This window comes from Peromyscus leucopus, chromosome 8b, assembly GCF_004664715.2.
Source record: "Peromyscus leucopus breed LL Stock chromosome 8b, UCI_PerLeu_2.1, whole genome shotgun sequence".
Taxonomy (NCBI): Eukaryota; Metazoa; Chordata; class Mammalia; order Rodentia; family Cricetidae; genus Peromyscus; species Peromyscus leucopus.
Window position 1 is genome coordinate 53620065 of NC_051086.1, and position 11127 is coordinate 53631191.

Sequence of the window (11127 nt, forward strand, 5' to 3'; positions counted from 1 at the left end):
CACCACTGCCCCATCCATTCCTGAGCATTAGGAGCAGAGCAGAAAAGGGGGGATAGGGACAACCTGGGGTGTAAGCCCCCCCCCCACTCCCTCAACCAGCTGGGGGTGTTGGGAACATGCCCGTGAGCCTGTCTTGGTTTTGTATTTGTATAATGAAAACTCCGGTTTCTCTGGGGGCTGACTTACAAGCCAGCAAAGATCCCTGCTCAACAGGAAGCCGATCCCTGCTCAACAGGAAGCCGCTCCCTTCGCCAACTGCTCTTGGCTAGCAAGTCTGAACAGCTGCTGCTGCCCCTGCCACAGAGCTTGGGGCGACTGCCTCCTAGACACCAGGGCCCTTCTCAAAGGCCATGCCCCCAGCTAGCCGCAGGAGGGCTCCCTCTGTGTTTTCAACAAGCAGCTGCTCCCGTTTCCTAGCAGGGGAGGTGGGTGAGCAGAGCCAGGCTAAGGAGCACCCAGTAGACACTAACGGAGCACCTCTTCCCTCCTTAGGATGCAGGCTGATGGATGAGGGCTGAGCCCTACTGGCTGGCGGTGTTCACGGCATTTAGTAGAGTCTGCAAGTGATAATTATCTCCTGGACAAATCAACAGCCTCAATGAACTGCCGGCAGCCTTTCCCTGAGAACTGTTCTCTCTTACCACAAGTCCAGAGGATTGGTTGTGTGGTGGTGTGAATGAGACTGGCCCCCATAGGCTCAAATATTTGCACACTTCATCCCCAGCTGGAGACTTGTTAGGAAAGAGATGGAGCCTTGCTGAACAGGTGTGGCTTGTTAGAGGAGATCTGTCACAGGGGTGGGCTTTGAAGTTTCCAAAGCCCCCACCAGGCCTTTGTCTGCCTCTGCCTGCTGCCTGCGGATCAGGATCAGGATCAGGAATCAGGATCAGGATCAGGATCAGGATCTCTGGCACTGCTCCAGCACCGTGCCTGTCTGCTGCTCACCATGATGATCACAGATCGGCCCTCTAAAACTGTAAGCAAGCTCCCAATTCAATGCTTTCTCCTGTGAATTGCCTTGGTCACGGTGTCTCCTCACAGCAGAAGAAGAGTGACTAAGACAGCTAGCCACTAAGACGCTCCTGCTCCTTGGCCAGAAGTGGCTAGTTCCAGGGAGGAGACCTGACCCAAGCCAGGTCCCTGGGAATTCTGTCAAGCAGGCAGCTCAGGAACACACTCTTTCGGCTACATTTTAAGTGCAGCAGGCTGCTGTTAGCAGCTTACAGCAGATGGAGACAGTCAGGGACAAGAGCAGCCTTCAGCAATCCAGCCTGGCCCAGAGGTTCCTGAGGACTGGAGAGTTCTGCTCCCCTACAGGCTGGCTACCCAACACTTTTTTTTTTTTTTTTTTGGAGGCATGGCCTCACTATGTAGCTCAGGCTGGTCTTGAACTCAAGAGATCCATCGGTCTCTGCCCCCAGAGTGTGGATATTAAATAAAAGTGTACACCACCACACCTGGCCGTCTCAACACTTCCTTTGGCTAAATGAATTACCTTAATATCTTTCTCTTAAGTCCCTCGTTATTAGAATTTTTAGGGTTTGGGATACAGTTCTGTGGTAAAGGAGTTGCCTAGGAGAGGAACCCTGGGTTCTTCAGCACTGAAAAAAAAAATGGAATATTTTCTTTTCATGGTACTGGGGATCCAGTTTACCCCTCAAGTATGCTAGGCAAGTGCTCTACTGTTGAGCTATATTTCTAGAGCTAAGAAGTAGACGTTTTCTTTTTGTTTATTTGAGACAGGGTCTTTCTGTGGAGGTTTGGACCCTGAATAGTTTGAAATTATGTAGACTATGCTAGCCTTAAACTCACAGGCCTGCCTCTACCTCCCAAGGGCTGGGATTAAAGGTGTGTACCACCATGCTTGGCTAAAAAAAAATAATAATAAATCTTTTTTACATAATATATATTCCGAATTTTTACAAGTATATGTAAATTTTTTATATATATTTAGGGTATGAGGCATGCATGTACAGTCAGACCATGTGAGTTGCAGGCATCAAATTCCAGTCATCAGGCTCAGTGGCAAGGAACTCTTCCCAGCTAAGCCATCTCGCTGGCCCATCAAGTACAACATAGTCAGATGTGGCAGTTCACGCCCATGAGCTCAGCTCTTAGGAGGTGTCTTAAGGTTTCTATTGCTGTGAAGGGACACCACGTCCATGCAACTCTTTTTTTTTTAAGATCTATTTATTCATGTATTTTGTGTATATGAATGCTCTGTCTTCATGCACACCAGAAGAAGGAATCTGATACCGTTACAAATGGTTGTGAGCCACCATGTGGTTGCTGGGAATTGAACTCAGGACCTCTGGAAGAGCAGTCAAATGCTCTTAACCACTGAGCCATCTCTCCAGGCCCATAAAATGTTTTAAATATCAGGAAATGAAAGTCATGAATCAAAAGCTTGGATTCAGAGCTGAATAAAACCATCATAAGTGCTTTTAATAGATTGGATAAAATGACTTACATAATAATTTGATCTTAGCTGGGTCAGTATGAAAGTCCTGAGCCAGGTGGTGATATCACATGCCTTTAATCCCAGCACTTGGGAGGCAGAGGTAGGTGGATCTCTGTGAGTTCAAAGCCAGCCTGGTCCACAGAGAGAATTCCAGGGCAGCCAGGGCTACAGAGAAACCATGTCTCAAAAAAAAAAAAAAAAAACAAAAACAAAACAACAACAAAAACAGGAAGCCCTTCTGGAAAGCAGCTTACCTCACTGTTCTTCCAGCCCGTCCTCAAAGCTACCTCAGAGTGCTGTGCGCCCCCTTCCTCAGGAGGAGCTGCCACAGACAGAAGAACAGCGGGGTTCCAGGCTGGGTCCTTCAACAATGTGTTCTTTAGAGTACTGTTCAGAAACAAGATCACGACAGAAGCCACACACACACACCACACACACACACACACACACACACACACACACACACACACACACACACACACACACATGCACACACACACCACACACACACACACACACACACACACACACACACCACACACACACACACACACACACACACACACACACACACACACACACACACACACACACACACACAATGAGGCTCCCGTGGGTAATGGGGAGCAGCCAGGAGCAGACACAGCTGCCCAGGTCCTGGCAGATGAAATGTACCAGGGCTAGACTTCATTGTTTATCTCATTTTTTTTCCTATTAGGAAACCCAAAACTAAACATCTGAGAGAGATAGACCCAAGTCCAAGGGAAACTGGACCTGTTGTAGATCTTAATCCTGAGCTAAAGTTAGGATTATTTTGCCCAACCATGGTGGCGCACACCTTTATTCTCAGCACTTGGGAGGCAGAGGCAGGCGGATCTCTGTGAGTTTGAGGCCAACCTAGGCTACAGAGTGAGTTCCAGGAAAAGTGCAAAGCTACAGAAAAACCCTGTCTCAAAAAACCAAAAGAGAAGAGAAGAGAAAAGAGAGAGAGAGAGAGAGAGAGAGAGAAAACAGACAGGCTGGCTGCAGTTTCCTGGAGACTACAGTGAATCATGCTGAAGGGGAGCTGATGAACACAGCAGATACACACCTCAAAATAGCATTCAAGAAATGCATGGACCTGACAGCATTCACTGTGTTTAACTCCTATGAAGAAACGGACAAATCATGCCGCTTAGAAGAGGGTTTGACAAACCTAGCCACCATGACCGATGCTCTTTAAGCTGTAGCCAGGCGACAGGTGTGCAGTGTTCACATCTGTATCTCATGCTGGTTTGAAGCTCCATGAGAGCAACTATCACTGAGTTCCCTGGGCTCCACTAAGCAACTCCTTCCCCATATTCCTTAAAGGAAATATATATATATATATATATATATATATATATATATATATATTTTTTTTTTTTTTTTTTTTTTTTATATATATTATTTTTTATATATATATATACTGGCTGCTCTTCCAGAGGGCCTGGCTTCAATTCCCAGCACCCACTTTCTTTATTTTTTAGGTGCCAGGTTCTCTTTTTACTGCATTTTATTCTTGCAGGAACCCACAGAGTCCTGTGAGCGCTACATCATTTCCCGGTGAAGGCAGCACCCCCAGTTTCCTAACCATCTTCTACTAGACCCCACCTCCTAGAGCAGTGGTTCTCGACCTTCCTACTGCTGCGAACTTTAACACAGTTCCTCATGTTGTCTGACCCCCAACCATAACATTTTCTTTGCTACTTCATAACTATAATTTTGCTACTGTTATGAATTGCAAATATCTGTGTTTTCCAGTGGTCTCAGGTGACCCCTGTGAAAGGGTCGTTCGACCCCCAGGTTGAAAAACTCTTAGAGGTTCCTCTAGCTCACAGAATCCTTGGAGTCCTACACCCAAACTGTACAGAAACAGCAATACTTAACGTCTCGCAGAAAATGTTAACACAGCAGTATACTTTCACAAGTCTGCCAAAATGAATATTCTTGATTTCACAATCAGTTTCAAGAAAGAATGAATTGCTTGAAAAAAGATAGTTAAAGGGTTTCCAAAGCCATGCTTGGTGGTACATGTCAGATTCCTAGCACTTGGGAGACTGAGGCAGAAGATTGCAATTTTTTATTTTGTTTTGTTTTGTTTTGTTTGAGGCAAGGTCTCTCTATGAAGCCCTGGTAGGCCTGGGACTCTCTGATGTGATCAGGCTGGCCTCGAACTCATTGGGATCTGCCTGCCTCTGCCTCTGCCTCTGCTCTCCAAGTGCTAGGATTAATGCAGCCCAGGCTAGCTTCAAAACTGCAGTCTTCTAGCTGCATAGCCCCAGGCTCACAAAACAAAAGCATACTGGAGTATGTGACCATTAAGAAGCAGAAGTCAGCCGGGCGGTGGTGGCGCACGCCTTTAATCCCAGCACTCGGGAGGCAGAGCCAGGCGGATCTCTGTGAGTTCGAGGCCAGCCTGGGCTACCAAGTGAGTCCCAGGAAAGGCGCAAAGCTACACAGAGAAACCCTGTCTCGAAAAATCAAAAAAAAAAAAAAAAAAAAAAAAAAAAAAAAAAAAAAAAAAAAAAAGCAGAAGTCTAGCAGTCTTTTTATTGGCCGTTGCTTAAGAAACATTAAATGCTGTACTGTTTTTCTTTCTGAACATGCTTATTCAATGGCAGTTAGACACGCTCCTTTCATCTTGACTTTTCTGTCTCAGAACTCTTCATGGGCAGGAAGCGGTCGGTCCACGGTGTGCTCTGGCAATGATGCTATACAGGCCTGTGCTCTGATGGCCTGCCGGAGTCCTGTGCTGTCTCTAGAGTGACTCAGCATTAGTCAGAAGAGCAGAACAAGAAATCCTGAGAGACTGTGACCAGCTCCCTACTTAGGGTGATGTTTTTCCTTTTTTAATTAATTTTATCTATCTATCTATCTATCTATCTATCTATCTATCTATCTATCTATCTATCTATCTACTTATTTTCTGGAGCTGAGGACTGAACCCAGAGCCTTGCACTTGCTAGGCAAGCACTCTACCACTCAGCTAAATCTCTAACCCCTTTCCTTTAATTTATTAGGTCATCTGATGTAGGAAAACGTTAACAGAAAATTCTAAAGGAGCCGGGCGGTGGTGGCGCACGCCTTTAATCCCAGCACTCGGGAGGCAGAGCCAGGCGGATCTCTGTGAGTTCGAGGCCAGCCTGGTCTACCAAGTGAGTTCCAGGAAAGGCACAAAGCTATACAGAGAAACTCTGTCTCGAAAAACCAAAAAAAAAAGAAAGAAAGAAAGAAAAAAGAAAACTCTAAAGGAATGTTAAGTTCTAGGCATGATGTCTTTATGAGCACTAGTCTGAATTCACTAAAATATGAATTTAGTGAATTTAATTCCTTTTCTTTCCCTGTTTTCCCACCCCATGAAATCTATTGTCCGTGCTATAAGACACCATGACTGTCCTAAAGGTACAATGTCAAAAAGTAAACAAAAGGGATGATTAGTTGACTATTTTCAGTACTGTTAATACAGATTATTGGTCAATTATCTCATTGAATTAACCCTAAAACAGGCATGCACATGGTGCACAGATGTATATGCAGGTAAAACAAACACAACCAAAGTTAGAAAGAAAAAAGTCCTTGGGACTTCCTCAGGATAGGAACATCTTGGTGAAGGATATCTCATTTCAATTTCTCACCTCAGGTCAGAGGACTAACACAAGACGATGTAACGGGAAAAGGAGTCTCATGTAGGCAGAAACTGGATGACACATTCATGGGAAAAGCCAGGGCATCACAACTTGGGTTCAGAGAACGAGATGGAGATCGTAAGACTCCGGGTGTAGTGTGAGGACTCTGATAAGCCTGAAAGGCAGGGAGTAAGGGTTGTAAGGATTCGGTCCTTAATTATGTCACCAGCCTGCAACGGCATCCCAGCCTAAAAAGGTGGTGGGCCCTCTGTGCATCCCCTTCTCTTTCCACTCTCTTTCCTTCTGTCTGTCCTCTCTCTCTCTCTCTCTCTCTCTCTCTCTCTCTCTCTCTCTCTCTCTCTCCTCTCTGTCTCTCTCTCTCCTCTCCCTCTCTCTCCCCCTTAACAGGAATTAAGAATCACTGGTCATTAATATCCGTCAATATCAATGGTCTCAACTCACCTATAAAAAGACACAGGCTAACAGAATGGATACGAAAACAAAATCCATCCTTCTGCTGCATACAAGAAACACACCTAAACTTCAAGACAGACACTACCTCAGAGTAAAAGGCTAGGAAAAGTCTTTCCAATCAAATGGACTGAAGAAACAAGCTGGTGTAGCTATCCTAATATCTAATAAAATAGACTTCAAACTAAAATCAATCAAAAGAGATCGAGAAGGACATTACATATTTATCACAGGGAAAATCCACCAAGATGAAGTCTCAATTCTGAACATTTATGCCCCGAATACATAGGCACCCACATTTGTAAAAGAAACATTACTAAAGCTTAAATTACACATCAAACCACACATACTAGTAGTGGGAGATTTCAACAAACCACTCTCACCAAAGGACAGATCTACCAGACTGAAACTTAACAAAGAAATAAAGGACCTAACAGAAAGAAAGAAGAGAGAGAGAGAGAGAGAGAGAGAGAGAGAGAGAGAGAGAGAGAGAGAAAGGACCTAACAGATGTTATGACTCAAATGGACTTAATAGATATCTACAGAACATTCCACCCTAACACAAAAGAATATACCTTCTTCTCAGTACCCCATGGAACCTTCTCAAAAACTGACCACATGCTGGATCACAAAGTGAATCTCAACAGATACAAAAACATTGGAATAACCTCCGGTATCTTATTGGACCACCATGCCTTAAAGTTAGATTTCAGTTGGGGATTTAGCTCAGTGGCAGAGCGCTTGCCGAGCGAGCACAAGGCCCTGGGTTCAATCCTCAGCTCAAAAAAAAAAAAAAAAGAACCAAGTTAGATTTCAAAAACTACAGAAAGCCTACAGTCTCATGGAAACTGAATAACACCCACCTGAAGCACCAATGAGTCAAGGAAGAAATAAAGAAAGAAATTAAAGATTTCCTAGAATTCAATGAAAATGAAAGTATAACATATTCAAACTTATGGGACACTATGAAAGCAGTGCTAAGAGGGAAATTCATAGCACTAAATGCCCACATAAAGAAGTCGGAGAAGTCTCATACCAACGACTTAACAACACAACTGAAAGCTCTAGAACAAAAAGAAACAAACTCACCCAGGAGAAATAGATGCCTGGAAATAATCTAATTGAGGGCTGAGATCAATGAAATGGAAACAAAGAGAACAATATAAAGAATCAATGAAATGAAAAGTTGGTTCTCTGAAAAAATCAACAAGACGGACAAACCCCTACCCAAACTAACCAAAAGGCAGAGAGAGATCATCCAAATTAACAAAATCAGAAATGAAAAGGGAGACATAACAACAGACAATGAGGAAATCCAGAGAATCATCAGATCATACTTCAAAAACCTGTACTCCACAAAATTGGGAAATCTGGAAGAAATAGACAATTTTCTGGATAAATACCACATACAAAAATTAAATCAAGACCAGATAAACTGTTTAAATAGACCAATAAACCCTAAGGAAATAGAAACAGTAATCAAAACTCTCCCAACCACAAAAAGCCCAGGACCAGATGGTTTCAGTGCAGAATTCTACCAGACTTTCAAAGAAGAGCTAACTCCAATACTCTTCAAATTGTTCCACACAATAGAAACAGAAGGAACATTACCAAACTCTTTTGATGAGGCTACAGTTACCATGATACTCAAACTACACAAAGATGCAATAAAGAGAATTACAGACTAAACTCCCTCATGAACATTGATGTAAAAATACTCAACAAAATATTGGCAAACTGAATCCAAGAACACATCAAAAAAATTATCCACCATTACCAAGTAGGTTTCATTTTAGGAATGCAAGGATGGTTCAACATACAAAAATCTGTCAATGTAATATACCATATAAACAAACTGAAAGAAAAAAAACCACACGATCATTTCATTAGATACTGAAAAAGCATTTGATAAAACCCAACACCCCTTCATGATAAAGGTCTTCAAGAGATCAGGAATACAAGGAACATACCTAAACATAATAAAGGCAATTTACAGCAAGCCAACAGCCACCACCAAATTAAATAAAGAGAAACTCAAAGCAATTCCACTAAAATCAGGAATAAGACAAGGCTGTCCACTCTCCCCATATTTATTCAATATAGTACTTGAAGTTCTAGCTAGAGCAATAAGACAACAAAAGGAGATCAAGGGGATACAAATTGGTAAGGAAGAAGTCAAACTTTCACTAATTGCAGATGATATGATAGTATACATAACTGACCCCAAAAATTCTACCAGGGAGCTCCTACAGCTGATAAAGTCCTTCAGTATAGTAGCAGGACACAAGATCAACTCAAAAAAATCAGTAGTCCTCCTATACACAAATGATAAAAGGGCTGAGAAAGAAATCAGAGAAACACCACCTTTTACAACACCCACAAATAATAAAAAATACATTGGGATAACACTAACTAAAGAAGTGAAAGGCCTGTTTGATAAGAACTTTAAGTCTCTAAAGAAAGAAATTGGGGGCTGGAGAGATAGCTCAGAGGTTAAAAACACTGGCTGTTCTTCCAGAGGTCCTGAGTTCAATTCCCAGCAACCACATGGTGGCTCACAACCATCTGTAATGAGATCTGGCTCCCTCTTCTGGCCTGCAGAAATACATGCAAACAGAACATTGTATACATAATAAATAAATAAATAAATCTTTTTTTTTAAAAAAAAGAAAGAAATTGAAGAAGATATTAGAAAATAGAAAATTTTCCCATGCTCATGGATAGGTAGGATTAACATAATAAAAATGGCAATCTTACCTAAAGCAATCTACAGATATGCAATCCCCATCAAATCCCAACACAAATCTTTACAGACTTGGAGAGAACAATACTTAACTTCATATGGAAAAACAAAAAACCCAGGATAGCTAAAAGAATCCTGTGTAATAAAGCAACCTCTGGAGGCATCACCATCCCTGACCTCAAGCTCTATAGAGCTATAGTAATAAAAACAGCTTGGTACTGGCATAAAAACCGACATATGGACCAATGGAATTGAATTGAAGACCCTGACATTAATCCACACACATATGAACAATTGATTTTTTGACAAAGAAGCCAAAACTATACAATGGAAAAAAGAAAGTTTCTTCAACAAATGGTGCTGGCATAACTGGATCTCAATATGTAAAAGATTACAAATAGATCCATGTCTGTCACCATGCACAAAACTCAAGTCCAAGTGGATCAAAGACCTCAACATAAATCGAGTTACACTGAACTTAATAGAAGAGAAAGTAGGAAGTAGTCTTGAACACATTAGCACAGGAGATCACTTCCTAAATATAACACCAGTAGCACAGACACTGAAACAACAATTAATAAATGAGACCTCTTGAAACTGAGAAGTTTTTGTAGGGCAAAAGACATGTTCAATAAGACAAAAAAAACAAAAAACAAAAACCAGCCTACAGAGTGGGAAAAGATCTTCACCAATCCCACATCTGACAGAGGACTGATCTCCAAAGTATATAAAGAATTCAAAAAACTAGACATCAAAATACTGAACAATCCAATTAAAACATGGGCTATAGAGCTAAACAGAGAATTCTCAAAAGAAGAATCTCAAATGGCTGAAAGACATTTAAGGAAATGTTCAACATCCTTATTCATCAGAGAAATGCAAATCAAAATGACTCTGAGATACCACCTTACACTTGTCAGAATGGCTAAGATCAAAACTACTAATGACAGTCAATGTTGGAGAGGATGCAGAGCAAGGGGAACACTCCTCCACTGTTGATGGGAATGCAAACTTGTACAACCACTGTGGAAATCAGTATGGCACTTTCTCAGAAAACTGGAAATCAATCTAGCTCAAGACACAGCCATACCACTCTTGGGCATATACCCAAGGAATGCTCAATCATATCACAAAGATACATGCTCAACCATGTTCATACCAGCACTATTTGTAATAGCCAGAACCTGGAAACAACCTAGATGCCCATCAACTGAAGAATGGATTAAGAAAAAGTGGTATATATACACATTGTAGTACTACTCAGAAAAGAAAAACAATGACATCATGAAATTTGCAGACAAAAGGATAGAACTAGAAAATATCATCCTGAGTGAGGTAACCCAGACTCGGAAGGACAAACATGGTAAGTACTCACTCGAAAGTGAATACTAGATATAATGCAAGGGACAATCAGATTGTAACCCACAAAAAAAAAAAAAAAGAGATTTATTTATTTAAAAAATATAATAGAGCCCAGCAGAGCCAGGTTGGGATGGGGGGGCACAATTCTGTTTAGGGCTAAGAAAGGTGGCAGTGGGGTGTGAGGGAGCAGCAAAGGAAAATTAGGCATCTCTAAGAACAGCTATGGAGGGGGAGGAGGGAGGGCAGCAGGCAGAAGCTGCACAAAGTTGGTGGTTAGAGAGTCTCTAGATCTTTCCAGGGTGGCAGGAAAGGGAGAGTGTAAAACCAAAGAGGGTTCTGGGGAAGGCTGTGGAGAGAGGTGATAAGGGCTTGTCCCTGGGGGAGACTGGTCCCTGGGTCCCAGGAGTTGGTTATCAGGTTGTCCTTTCCTCCACAGGTCCTCG